The following is an 11000-nucleotide window of genomic DNA, read 5'->3' as shown; positions in this document are numbered from 1 at the left end:
CAAACAAAATGAAATTATCAATCTCTCCAGAAATAAGTTTACTAAGTAAATATAAGAAACTTTCCCAGTGGTTTCTTTGTTTTTTATAATCGTGCATGTCAGATAAGAAAGCACACTGTCCAGGAAGGAGAAGTTTTGAAATTCCTTCCAGAGAAGTTTCACCTTCATTTGAAATTGACCTAGAGGCTAAGGAACCCTAGAATTGTTCCAGCTGGTTTTTACTCTGCTAAAATATTTCCAAGGACTAATATGCTAATTTTTAGACTGACCCTTGTAGTTGCATTGTTCTGACTTTCTTTTCTGTTATATTTGCTGTTATAAGGTCCCACTACTTATCTGTGCCAGTCTATGTATTTTCAGACTCCAGGACAGCAGAGCCGGGTGGAACAATCAACCCAGGAAAGGATGTTGATCAGACGCTTGATGCAAGGTCTTGGGCAGGTGTTCTCAGATTGGTTGGTGGCTTAATGTCATGAAGGTCTTGTGCTCTGTCTTTCCCTCTACTCCAGCATCTGGAGTATGTTTAATATTGCCAATAGGCTTGATGCTTCAAGGTCACCAAGTGGTTGCCATACTTCTAGAAGCACATCTTCAGAGCTTTGCCAAGATGTCACGAGGAAACCCTTCTCACATGTCTGTTTATTTTACCCAGAAATGGAATCCTTTCCCTGAAGACCCGAGCCTTGTGTTGGAGTGAGCAGAGCTGGACTCATGGCCTCAGGCTGCAGGGGAGACTGGAAGAGTGAGTGTTGGTTATGCTCAGCATCTACACCGACTGGTGGGCAGGGGGAGAGGAATGGGGAGTGACCACCCGTGTGTCTGTCACAACTCCCAAGTTCTTTTTCTTTCTTTCCCTTCCACCCCATTCACAGGAACCGTTGCCTGCCCGTGGCCTCCCCTCTATAGGCAGGGGCCTCTGACAGCCTGTTGTCATGGAAGTTATGGAAGTTGACACTCCCCATCTAGGAGTTAAAAAATGGGTTCTCCTTGTCCCTCTTTCTTGACTCCTACCTGAGCCTAATTTGGGGTTTACCTCTAAATAATAATTGTAAAATTGTTGTCCCATAGGTCAAGAGAAAGAGGATGTATGAGGAGGTCCTCAGGTTCTGTGATTTCCTTTCACATTTGATTAAAAGATTCTTTAATAGCAAATGGTATGATGCTTCAGGTAAATCACAGATGATTTCCACAGGCTCTCCTCGGATGAAATAGACTGAAACGTGAATGTGTCCAAGATTCTGTGGGGGAATGCAGTTAAAGTTCTAATCCACAAGAATGCAAGAAAATATTTGGAAAACAATTCACCATTAGCTTGCCTAATTAATACCAACTTACCTTCATATTTGCCTATGAAGTGATGCTTTTTACTACCCTGTACATTTATTCCACCAGAATACAGCATTGCCCAATTGTAATAAGCAAGAGAGACTGAGAAGTATTTTCTAAATTTTTACCATCCAGGAATGTGCCATTTAGTTGCTTTGTGACTTTTGGTATGTTGTATTGAAATACTTGGGTAAGATCTTAAGTAAACTTGTTCAGTAAATGAATGTAAAATTTTGGGGATTTGTTTTGGATTCAAGGGAAACCATTCAACAGACAGAAAAGCAGACAGTGTGCTAGAGCCCAGGAAGCCGTGTAGCGTCCTGGTCGGGAGCCTGGAACCGCAAGGCTTTGTGTCAATGGGGTGCCGTGGAACTCTCTGGAATGATGGAGATGTTTCATATCTGAGCTGTCCGTAGGGGCCTCAGTTCACATGTGCAATCACACTCTTGAACTGTGGCCGGTATACAGTGGAAGAAGTGAGATTGTAATTTTAATTAAATTAATTTAAAATTTAAATATGGCCACAAATGAGCACCCGACCACCAGACAGGGCTGTGCAGACTGGGGCACAGGGTCAGGGTTCACATCCCACCTGGCCCTTACTCATCTGCTTCCTAACTGCCAACTGCATGGTGTCACCATCTGTAAGAACGTCGGGAAGACCGAAACACATATGGAGTCCAGGTACGGAAGGTCCATAGCTCCAATCTGTGGCATGAGGCGGTATGTGGAAGTGAATGTGTGACTATGGGAAGTACCTAGGAATATATGTCATCGATATTAATATGCAAGCTTGTCATTATTTTTACTTTTATGAGGAAAAAGCAAGGTCCATTTTTTAAATGAGGTTCATTTTAATTAACCAGGTCATTGAATAAATACTTGGTCTGAATTTGGCTCTCTGACTTTCTGGACGTTGATGGTTGTCTCACAGTGTAATGGGATTTGTCAGTGCATTCTCTCTGGCTCTGCGAATCAGTGTCCCTGTGAACCCAGTGTTCTGACTTGCATAGACAATTGATATAAGAGAGTTTCATTTTATTTTTGTTATGCCATAGATTTATCTGTATTGGTATGTGGTCTTTATTAGTATGTTCTCGGTTTTTGCATTTGATAAATGAGGAAAGCCATGCCTCATTTCTCAGATATCCACATTGTAGAGTTGAGTGGGGGATATTAAAGAATTAATGGCTGCATTTCAGGTATTTAGAACACATTTCCTACAAATTATGATAATGATAACATTAGCAACAAGGAATTGTTAAGTGATCGGGGCATAGGATAAGTGCTGCATAGGCATCATTTTGGTTGATCTTTGCTGTCCCCACCATCCTAAGGGAGCAGGATGGAGAGCTTGAGAAGTTTCCTCCAGGTCTCATGGGCAATGAGCAGCAAAGACAGGGTTTGTTATCTTTGAAGTTTGCTGAAAGCCGCCTCCTGCAGTATGAGAACGTATTTATTAACTCAGTGTGTCTGTTACTTCCTTTAAGAAAAATGCAATAATTAAGTTTAATGATCAGTTTTGCATTTGGAAAAAAAAAATTGGAAATAGGAGGCAAGATAGCTGTAGCCGAAGCAGGAGATGGAAAGCTCTGGCTGTTTGGGCGCCTTTGACGTGGGAACTCTTTGGATTTCCTCTATGCAGTTTTCCTTGAGAAAATCTCTTACTTTAGGGTTTCTTATGCTGTTACTAACACAAAGATTTTGTCCTATGAAAATTAACTCCTGCTCAGCCTGGTTTAAGATATAAAGAATCATCTGTTGATGGCATTTCAGTAAATTTTTAAGTTGCAAATTTAAATATAGATAGGTGAGGATATTAGCGGTGCCCTGGTTTGGATGTAGTTGAAGTGTATCCCCTTGTTGTTCCCGTGTTGGAAACCCTAGCATTGTTGGCCCTAGCATTGTGGTGTTGGCCAGTGGTGGGCACTTTAAGAGGTGGAGCCTGGCTCAAGGTCCTTAGGTCATTGACCCTCAAAAGACATTGTGGGAACTCAGCCTCTATCTGGTTTTCTGTTTAGAAATGTGATCCATCCCCAACCCAATGCTCCTGCTGTTTGACACCACCCCCCATCTGCCATGGACCTCACCAGAGCCAAGCCAGTGCTGGTGACTTGCCCTTGGGAGCTAAATAAACCTCTTTACTTTCATAAAGTTGTCCTGCCCCACACATTTAATCATAGTAACAAAATATAGTACAGTGGGCAAATTACTTAAGGTGAAACTGGCACATTTTTAAAGTTGTCTTCTGTCTAGAAAACCCTTTGCAAGAGGTGGAGGGCTTCCCACCCAACCTGGTTTCTGTCTTTGTATACTTGTCTTTCTTTGCACCCTTATTTTACTGTCTTTTTTTGTTGTTTATCTGATTAGTTATACATGCCAGTAGAATGCATTTTGACACATCAAACATAACTGGAGTATAATTTCTCATCCATCTGGTCGCACAGGATGTAGAGTTACACAGGTCATATATGCACATAGGGAAATAATGTCCCAGTCATTCTACTATCATTCCTACCTCTATGTCCCCTCCCCTCCCTTTATTCCCCTTAGTGAATTAGCATTCACTAATTAGCATTCACTTCCCCTCTCTCCTTAGTGAATTAGCATCTACCTATCAGAGAAAACATTCAGCCCTTGGTTCTTTGGGATTGGCTTAGTTTGCTTACTGTAACATCCTTTTATTCATGCAAGTGATCAAAACCTCCTACAGAGAGGACAGTTAGTGTATTTACCTCTCCAGTGACACTCTTCATTCTTCTTGATGGGAACTTTGTCCCACCTAATATCCAGGGATGGACCCTCACTGGTTTGTAAGAGTAAATGCTTACCTTGCTAAAAAAAAGAAAATCTCCAAGCCCTAGGTGTGCACATGGAGAGTGCCTGCTGAGGGAGCCAGACCAAGCCTGAGGGGTCTCACCTGAGATCTCTGAAAATTATGCAGAGCTTTGTCACATTGATTTTAGAAATGAGTCATCAAAAGAGCCTGCTACCCCTAACCAATGAATACTTTAAAGCCTAGAATGTCTCCCTAATATAGAATCAATACTCCTTTACTCCTGTACATGTAACCCTTATTCATGTATAAATTTTTACAGAAGAGGTATATCCCTATGAGTGGCCTTGCTGGATCATATGGTAATCTGATGTTTAATTTTTTTGAGGAACTGCTAGACCAACCCACAAATTGTCTATCTCATTTCCATTCCCACCAGAAAGTTGGAGGAATAAATCTCACCACATCCTTGCTAACCCTCATCATTTGCTGTCATTTTGATGTCACCATTTTAGCAGGCATGAAGTGCTGCATCATTGTTCTAATGCAGAACTTTGCAGAGGTCTGATTGAACTCAGCCAGAGCTTGATGGCGTGTTGGAGTCACAGCTCTGGGATGGTGGCTGTGGCATCCTTCCTATTCTACTTCCACTGCATCCTGTTTTCCTCAACCACTTCACTCTTGCTTATTGACAAGTCAAAAGGCATATCCATCCAAACCAGGTCTGGGTGGGTTCTGGGAATCTTTCTGTTTACAGAGCTTATCTGACCATTCTGATGAGGTGGTTTGATTCATTGCTCTGCATTTAATCTTCCGTTGGGCAAGCACTGTTTTTTTTTTGTTCATTACTCATATTTAGAACATTTCTGGCCCATAGTAGATGCTAAATTCATGTTTACTAAAAATATGTATGAAACATTAAAGGTTATGACAAGGGTCATAACAAGGTTATACAACTCTGGAGAAGCCTTTCCATTCTGGTTACTAACAACCTGGCTATAAAGGGTAAAAAGCATTTGGTCAGAGTTGTAAAGCCCTTTGAAACATTCCGCAAGATCACAAAGAAGATCCATAAGATCACTTCCATCTTGAACATGTTTGCTCGTCAGAAGCATGGGGAGAGTCTCACCTTTCATTTCTAAACTATAGTTCTGTGCTGTGGCCCTCGGAGATCCTCTGGTCACATTTAAGGGGAGCTGAACGGCTGCAACCAGAAGAAAAGGGAGGTCACTCTGCCCTTGAGATACTAAGACATAAGCTGAGATTCCCTACCTTAATTTGTTAAAAGTGCTTCACAGGTTTTCTGCAAAATCCTGAGTGTTTGTGTTGCCTAGATCCTGCTGTCCCCAGGCCCTGCCTTGCGGGGCTGTGGACCTCCAGGTCCCCTGTTCTCTTTCCCTGGGCCCTGCATGTGGATTTCAGCCTTGGTCTTTGTCCTTTGCTTGGGTGTGGACCCTGTCGTCCAGTGATTTATTTTTGTGTAAATACAAGACTCAAGCCAGGCCACTTTCCTTGCAGCAGACCATGGAGACTTTGGTGGTGACTGGAGAGCTTTAGAACACAGCAAAGTGTGGAGATTGAAACCGAATCTTAGACATTATTGTAAGTCCCTCAGCCTTCCTGCTGTGGAACTTCCTGCAGCCTCTGCACGGGGCCAGTCTCCCCTTTCTTCCTCTCCCTCCCCTCCTTCTCTTTTGCTCAGAGTCTTTTTCTTTTCTGGTAACTTAACTGCCCTGTGCTTGCTTTGTTGATTATAACAAGGTCATCTGGGCTCAGCTTTTGCATCTTAATCTTCTTAATACTAAACAAGAGAGCACTCCTGACTAGCAATCAAATATGTCCATGCACATACACAGGCACATATGCACACGTGTGTGCATGCAAACATTGCACTTGTGCACACAGATGCACACACTTGCACACAACACACACAGAAATACATGCACATATGTGTGTATCTATACATACATGCATGCTCATGTGTACACCAATATAAACACATGCATACACATTTGCTCATGAGCACACATACGCATGCATATATATACACACATACATCACATATGCACACATACATACCCATCAGTTTTCTCCACTACATAATTAATTCTTAAATGCCTAGACTCCATATTTCTCAATTTACATATAATATTCTTTTATACTTCACACAAATATATACATATATTTGAGCCAAAGATTGCCAGTCAATTTGTTGCCTGAAATATGAGAGCACTTTTGTATAATCAAGATCCCCAGCCACTTGTTCCTTCCTATAACTCCTCCTGTGGCCCTTAACTGCCAGCCCCTGACAATGAGCCAACTCATTCCTACTACATCCCTGGTATGACCAGCCCTGCGTTAGGCAGTGCGCAAGATCAAATGCCAAGCAAGAAAAATACGATTCCAGTTTTCATAAGCTTTTTAAGTACTAAAGTATAATATATTATAAATATAGACTTTGAAAAAAAACTAGAATAGGAAGAAATATGTACATATTGTGCATATTAGCCTTTATTTATTATTATTATTTTTTTTCTGAAGGAGAAAAAGTTTTTTTGTAGCTCAGAGTTTCAGAGGTCTCAGTCCATAGGTGGCTGACTCCATTGCTTTGGGCCCAAGGTGAGGTATCATCATGGGGAAGGGCCAGCAGAAGAAAACTGCTCAGCTCATCGTGGGGTCAGGCAGGAAAGGAAGAGTGAGGGGATGGGGTGGGGAAGGGGAAGGAGCTGCAAGAAGATGAGCTCTTCCAGGGCACACCTCCAGCCATGTGCCACCTGCATATACTTACACCTAATCATTCAAACTAGAATGGACTTCTTAGGTTACAGCTCTTATAATCTAATACTTTTTACCTTTGAATACACCTGCATTAACAGGAGATTTTGGGGGACACCTCATATCCAAACCATAACATTCTGCCCCCAAAAGCTCATGTCCTTTTCACAGTGCAAAATGCACTTAGTTCATCTCCAAGAAGCCCAGTCTTAACAGTTCCAGCATTGCCCAAAAGTCCAGACCAAGTCCGAGTCTCATCTGAGACTCAAGTCAAATTCTTGCTGTGAGTCCCTGTAAAAATCAAAAGCAAGTTACATGTATTCATTACACAGTGGCACAGAGTAAACAATCCCATTCCAAAAGGGAGAAGTAGCGTAGAGAGTAAAGATGAGGCCAAAGTAAGACTGAAAACCAGCCAGGCAAACAGGTCTGGTAACTCTGCACACAGCATCTAGGACATGTGGCTGGAGATGTTCTCTCCCAAGGGCTTGGACAGCCCTACCCCTTTGGTCCTGCAGATTCCAGTGCACAGGGGCTGTCCTTTAGCATGACTGTCTGCAGTCAGCAACTTTTCTTGGCAGACTGTCCATGTTACTGGCATCTCTTAATTCCTGGGGTCTCCATTCCAGCTTCAGCTTCACCTCATAGCTTTATGCATCACCCTCTCAGGGGATACCTGCAGGTTCTCTCACCCTGTTACACACTGCATGGCCCCCCAAGATTTACTTTGAAATCTTGGTGGAAGCATCCATGACCCCTTAACTCTAGTATCCTGCATTCCTGCAGAACCAGCACCACATGAATGATGCCAAGGTCTGCCATCAGCTTGTGCAGTCCCTGGGTTCCTGGTATCATGGCGGTGGTGCCCTCTGAGTGCCTGTAGCTCGGCATCATGAAAGAACTTCCTAGATCCCCCACCTCCCATCAAGTAGAGGGTCCCCATTATCTAGTCTTTTTTTTTTTGGGGGGGGGGGGTAACCAGGGATTAAACTCAGGGGTACTCAACCACTAAGACACATCCCTAGCTACATTTTGTATTTTATTTAGAGACAGGGTCTCATTGAGTTGCTAATATTCACACTGAGTGCCTCACCATTCCTGAGGATAGTTTTGAACCAGCGATCCTCCTACCTCAGTCTCCCGAGCCTCTTGGATTACAGGCGTTTGCCACCATGCCTGGCCCCCATTATCTATATTTAACAGAATTTTCCCTTCCCCACCCTTGAGTCTGTATTGGGTGTGGTCTTGCACTTAGGATCTTTCCTGGTATCTCTGTGTGAGTACTTAGCATCTCTTGAGGATCTGTAATCTCTTCAACAAACAGAGTTTTCCTTGACTCCAGATTCACATCCACTTTTCTGGTCAAATTGCAAGTTTTTTTAGATCTTTCTGTTCTGATTTCTGCTCCTGATTATCACAGCACACTGGGTTAAAAGCTGCCAGCAATATCCATTCTACCACCTGAATTCTGTGCTACCTGGAAATCTCCTCCTCCAGATTAATTAGTCTATCACCTTTAAATTTAGCCTCAAAGAAAGTTGCAGGACATGGACCAAATGTAGACGACTTCTTTGTGAGAACAACACAAATAGGCTCTAGTCCAATTTCCAATAGAGTCTTCCTTCCCCTCTTAAACCTCAAGGACACAATCCACATTTATATGGGCATTTTTTGTCTGAGCTCCCACCAAAATCGTCCATTAAGCTTTGCTTAAAACATTCTGATGTATTTTCAGCTTGCATCTCTAAACTTTTCAAAATTCTTCCCAACTGGCTCTAAAGGCTTCTGAACCACATGAACAGGTTGGTCACAGCAATGATGCAACTTCTTGTACCAATTTCTGTTGTAGTCAGCTTTGTGACCAAAACATCTGACAAAAACAGTTTAGAGGAGGAAAATTTATTTGGGGCTCACAATTCAGAGGTCTTGATTCACAGATGGTTGACTCTATTGCTCTGGGTCCAAGGTGAGGCAGAGCATCATGGGGAAATGGGCCAGGAGAGGAAAGGTGCTCAGCTCATGGTGGGGTCAGGAAGGAGGTGCAGAGGCACATAGTAGCTTTTAATGCAGTAAAATTCCTCTGAAATCCTTACCACAAAGCAGACTTGGTTTCCTAGCTGCTCCTGGATAGAGAGTGATGTGTAATATGTTTTTCCTGTCATGACACTAAAAGTCTTTAAATTGGGTATTTTTATTCTATTATAACTAAGAAGTTAGATATTTATAAATCCTACGAAGGCCCTAAATGCAGGTTTATTATTACAGTGGAACACTAAGGGACCATTAGGTCAATAAAATTTTTCAGAGAATCAGAAGTGAAAAATATTAGCAGCATTGTTTAGAATATAGGAACTAGAAAGTTTAAATGTCCATGAATGGAAATAAAATTGGAGATGTGGCTGTTACTACTCAAGAGGAATGCAGACAAAATGGTCCAGAAAACGCAGATAGCACAAATCACACTTGCTTTATAAAAATCATTTTATTGTGATAACTAAGGTGTGCTAGCTTGTCCGTGGGCTCTGTCAGTAGTAGTAGCCCCAGGTGAGGCTTCAGACGTGCAGCCGGCAAAACCCAGCTTATCTTTGCCCCACAGCTCCGTTCTCTGGCCACTCGCTGTCTTTGCAAAAGGAAAAGAAACTACCTTCAGGTGATTAAGTTGTGAAGGTTGGACAAAGCCTCGAGGGAGGGCTGGGAGAAGCTGGCACATGCTACCCCTTCTTCACCCACTTGTCCTAGTGTAGTGAGGATCGGGTCCTTATCTTCTGGGAGCAAACAACACATAATTTCATAACAAGTTAGATCGACGGCAGTAATTCCGTCAACGAGTGCTGCCTGGGTTAGGCAGAGAGCTTGCCTAGTGGGCTGTGGGACCTGAACGGCTTGTGAGGAAGCAGCTGTCCTGAGCCAGGTCCGGGAAGTGGGTCCAGGACGGGGTGGGCGTGGAGGGATGTGAAGCCTGGTGAGGTGAAGGGCGGCCTGAACAACAGCAGGAGGGGGCAGTGAAGCCCAGTGGCTGGATTCCCTTCCTAGTGGCAGAGGTTTAGGCTGGAATTACTCAGAAACAAGAAAAGCAATGTTCAGTCAGAGGGCGGAGGAATATCGTGGAGGAATTGACAGGCTGGGGAAGGGACACAGATATTATTCTGTGGATTGAAAGTGCTAACCCCAGTAATATATTAGGTCACAGTGGACGTTTACGGGGACGCAGATTCCTGGGCCTTCAGGGACTCTACATCACCACATGCGGCCCCTAGGAGCTACAGTATTTTAAAGTTTTTTAGATAGTCCAGTTCAAGGACTAAAGTATGGAAACCCTGTTGCAGACAATGGAGGTCATACATGAAGTTTTTGAGACAGAGTTGAAATAAGAATTTCAAAAAGCATAATTTTATAGAAACAAGTGTCCAGCATGACTTGTTGGAGAATCCCGAGTTTAGAAGGTAGCTTGGCATGGTCTGCCTTTCTGACCCACTCATTAAGCTCTGCCAATGGTCACCTGCCCATATCTTCTGTAGATTACTGTGTGATCTATTCCAGAGGCTCCCAACCCTCGTGCCCATCAGAATCACCTGGGTCTTTAAGAGTCTGACATGCAGACGGCATTCAGGCCAGTCACATCACATCTTCGGGGACTCAGACATCATGATTTTTAAAACTGTCCAGTGCAGCCAATGCTGAGACCCTCTGCTTTAGAGGAAATGGAGAGTTAATAAAGAAATGGTGCTCTTGTTTTTCAAATTTGCAGTCATAGAGGGGAAAATAAACAGGCACAGACACGCGCATACGCTGGTCTACAGCACAGTGCAGTCACTGGAGGGAGACAGGAATCCCAGTGCCACTTGGTAAAGGGTGGGAGACTTCATCTCTGCTTCAGGGTGCTTGTCCAGGATCAAAAGAGCCAAGGAGGTGGTGGGGAAGGAAGAAAAAGAGGAGCCTAAAAATAGCGGGAAGAATTGTCCCTCTAGCTCACCTCACACTGAAGTCCAGGTGGCATTCTGAGAGCACTGCAGGGTCTGACCCCTCAGCCTCCATGACCCCCCTCCCTTCTTTGTTCTGTCTTGGCAAACACCAACCCCACTTTTCCACCTGCGTGCTCACAGCTGCCCGTGGCTGCAGAAAA

Source organism: Marmota flaviventris, chromosome 16 (assembly GCF_047511675.1).
Source record: "Marmota flaviventris isolate mMarFla1 chromosome 16, mMarFla1.hap1, whole genome shotgun sequence".
NCBI classification, from domain to species: Eukaryota; Metazoa; Chordata; class Mammalia; order Rodentia; family Sciuridae; genus Marmota; species Marmota flaviventris.
Note: the sequence above shows the minus strand (reverse complement) of the source record.